Genomic DNA, 3,425 nt, shown 5'->3' on the forward strand with positions numbered 1-3,425 from the left:
GATGTGTCCCAGCATCAGCATCGGTGCAGCCAATGTCCAACAGCTCCACAAAATCAGGAGCAGCACAAATTCAGACTCCAATAATTGTCCCTGTGAAATGCAGAGGCAGGAGTGGGCACCTATCGTTTGGAGAAATTCTGGCAGAAGAAGATTCTTGTCCACTCAACACAGTATTACAGTGCTGGGAGTTCGGACTTTGTCCGCAGCTTGCTGTCAGGTGACCCGAGACTGACATCTTGTGGTCCAAAGTAGAACTGCAAGAGGGAAAAGGAAGAAAGGGAGTGGTACTCAGCGAGCCAGGAGAAAAAAAATACTACTGAGAAAGCATCAGCATTCTTAGTAATAATGCACACTTCAAGAACCTGTTTCTCAATTTTAATATCTCCCCACAGGGAGGTGCACCGATCCTGGAAGCACTGCAATGCCAGGTCGATGCGTGGAGTGGACGGAGCAAGCCCCTGTTCCATCTCCCTGTTCCAAAAATCAATTTAATATATGGTCCCCAGATAGGGGACGTATCAGATATTAAACTGATAAGAACAGATGCAACACTTTATTAAATTTCAAAAATATACTTTATTCATAGAATCTGCAAGGTACATACAGTACAATCCAAATATCACAATTCAAACAATACAATACTGATCATTCATGATAAATACAGTCCATGGCACTCTAGGATGCCTCAAAGCACTTACAAGTGTGCAGTCTTTGGTACAGATTACATTTATATTACATTATTCAATATTTGTTGTTACACATTCAGCCCGAGGGGGTTTTACTCAGGTTCTAGCCCCTCGGTATACAATGGCGGGAAGGCTTTAAACAGTTGCCTTTCCCCACTGATCCTTTGCGGCGGCCGCACCCATCCTCAGTGCGTCCCTCAGCACGTAGTCCTGGACCTTGGAATGTGCCAGTCTGCAACACTCGGTCGAGGACAGCTCCTTGCGCTGGAAGACCAGCAAGTTTCGGGCAGACCAAAGGACGTCTTTCACCGAGTTGATGGTCTTCCAGCAGCAGTTACATAAGAACATAAGAAATAGGAGCAGGAGTAGGCCAATCGGCCCCTCGAGCCTGCTCCGCCATTTAATAAGATCATGGCTGATCTGATCCTAACCTCAAATCTAAATTCATGTCCAATTTACTGCCCGCTCCCCGTAACCCCTAATTCCCTTTACTTCCAGGAAACTGTCTATTTCTGTTTTAAATTTATCTAATGATGTAGCTTCCACAGCTTCCTGGGGCAGCAAATTCCACAGACCTACTACCCTCTCAGTGAAGAAGTTTCCCCTCATCTCAGTTTTGAAGGAGCAGCCCCTTATTCTAAGATTATGCCCCCTAGTTCTACTTTCACCCATCCTTGGGAACATCCTCACCGCATCCACCCGATCAAGCCCCCTCACAATCTTATATGTTTCAATAAGATCGCCTCTCATTCTTCTGAACTCCAATGAGTGGAGTCCCAATCTACTCAACCTCTCCTCATATGTCCACCCCCTCATCCCCGGGATTAACCGAGTGAACCTTCTTTGTACTGCCTCGAGAGCAAGTATGTCTTTTCTTAAGTATGGAGACCAAAACTGTATGCAGTATTCCAGGTGCGGTCTCACCAATACCTTATATAACTGCAGCAATACCTCCCTGTTTTTATATTCTATCCCCCTAGCAATAAAAGCCAACATTCCGTTGGCCTTCTTGATCACCTGCTGCACCTGCATACTAAATTTTTGATTTTCTTGCACTAGGACCCCCAGATCCCTTTGTACTGCAGTACTTTCCAGTCTCTTGCCATCAAGATAATAACTTGCTCTCTGGTTTTTCCTGCCAAAGTGCATAACCTCACATTTTCCAACATTATATTGCATCTGCCAAATCTCCGCCCACTCACCCAGCCTGTCTATATCCCCCTGCAGGTTATTTATGTCCTCCTCACTCTCTACTTTCCCTCCCATCTTTGTATCATCTGCAAACTTTGATATGTTACACTCGGTCCCCTCCTCCAAATCGTGAATATAGATTGTAAAGAGTTGGGGACCCAGCACCGACCCCTGCGGAACACCACTGGCCACTGGTTGCCAGTCCGAGAATGAACCATTTATCCCAACTCTCTGCTTCCTGTTAGATAACCAATCCTCCACCCATGCCAGAATATTACCCCCAATCCAGTGATTCTTCATCTTGAGCAATAATCTTTTGTGTGGCACCTTGTCGAATGCCTTCTGGAAGTCTAAATACACTACGTCCACTGGTTCCCCTTTATCCACCCTGTACGTGATGTCCTCAAAAAACTCAAGCAAATTTGTCAGACATGACTTCCCCTTCGAAAAGCCATGCTGACTTTGTCCTATTAAATTATGTTTATCCAAATGTTCTGCTACTGTCTCCTTAATAATAGACTCCAAAATTTTACCCACCACAGATATTAGGCGAACTGGTCTATAATTTCCAGCCTTCTGCCTACTACCCTTTTTAAATAAGGGTGTTACATTAGCAGTTTTCCAATCTGCCGGGACCTTTGTCCGTCTCAGTGTGCAACCCCGGGAACAGCCCGTAGAGCACAGAATCCTGTGTTACAGAACTGCTCGGGATGAACCTGGACAGATACCACTGCATCTCTCTCCAGACCTTCTTTGCCAAGGCACATTCCAGAAGGAGATGGGTGACGGTCTCGTCTCCACCGCAGCCTCCTCTGGGACAGCGCGCGGTGGCGCTGAGAGTCTGGGAGTGCATGAAGGATCTGACGGGAAGGGCCCTTCTCACCACCAGCCAAGCTAGGTCTTGGTGCTTGTTTGAAAGCTCTGGCAATGAGGCGTTCTGCCAAATGACTTTGACAGTCTGCTCGGGGAACCAACCGACAGGATCCACCATCTCCTTTTCCCGCAGGGTCTCGAGGACGTTACGGGCGGACCACTTGCTGATCGCCTTGTGGTCAAAGGTGTTTTCCTGCACAAACCTTTCCACGAAGGACAGGTGGGGCGGAACGGTCCAACTGGACGGAACGTTCCTTGGCAGCGTGGCCAGGCCCATCCTTCTCAACACCGGGGACAGGTAGAACCTCAGCACGTAGTGACACTTTGGGCTCGATTTTTGCACCCGCTATTGGGTGTGTTTTTGGTGGGGGGCTCGAAAATCGGGCATTCCCGGGGCGGGTCCAGAGCCCGGCTCCAACCCGCTCACTTCCGGGTTCCCGCCGGCAATTAAAGCCGTCGGGGTGCCACTTAAAGTAATTAAGTAGGTACTTCAGGTCGTTTGCAGACCTGATTGACCTGATATTTTAGGAGGGGATGGATTTTGAAATTAACTGGGACTGTTTCCCGTACTGGGGGAAACACTCCCAGTTGAAATGGACGTGTTGCAGCCATCAGCCTGTGACAGCTGCAAAAGTCCATTTGCAAAGGTTGGAGGGGGGGGGAAGACCCTCACTC

At 47.9% G+C, this 3,425-nt stretch overlaps 1 pseudogene; it reads right to left on the reverse strand.

Annotated features, from left to right (window-relative positions):
• Positions 1 to 391: 391 nt before the first annotated feature.
• Positions 392 to 573, reverse strand: LOC137328285 (U2 spliceosomal RNA; annotated as a pseudogene).
• Between the last annotated feature and the right edge of the window lie 2,852 nt (positions 574 to 3,425).

Source organism: Heptranchias perlo, chromosome 12 (genome assembly GCF_035084215.1).
Source record: "Heptranchias perlo isolate sHepPer1 chromosome 12, sHepPer1.hap1, whole genome shotgun sequence".
Lineage (NCBI taxonomy): Eukaryota > Metazoa > Chordata > Chondrichthyes > Hexanchiformes > Hexanchidae > Heptranchias > Heptranchias perlo.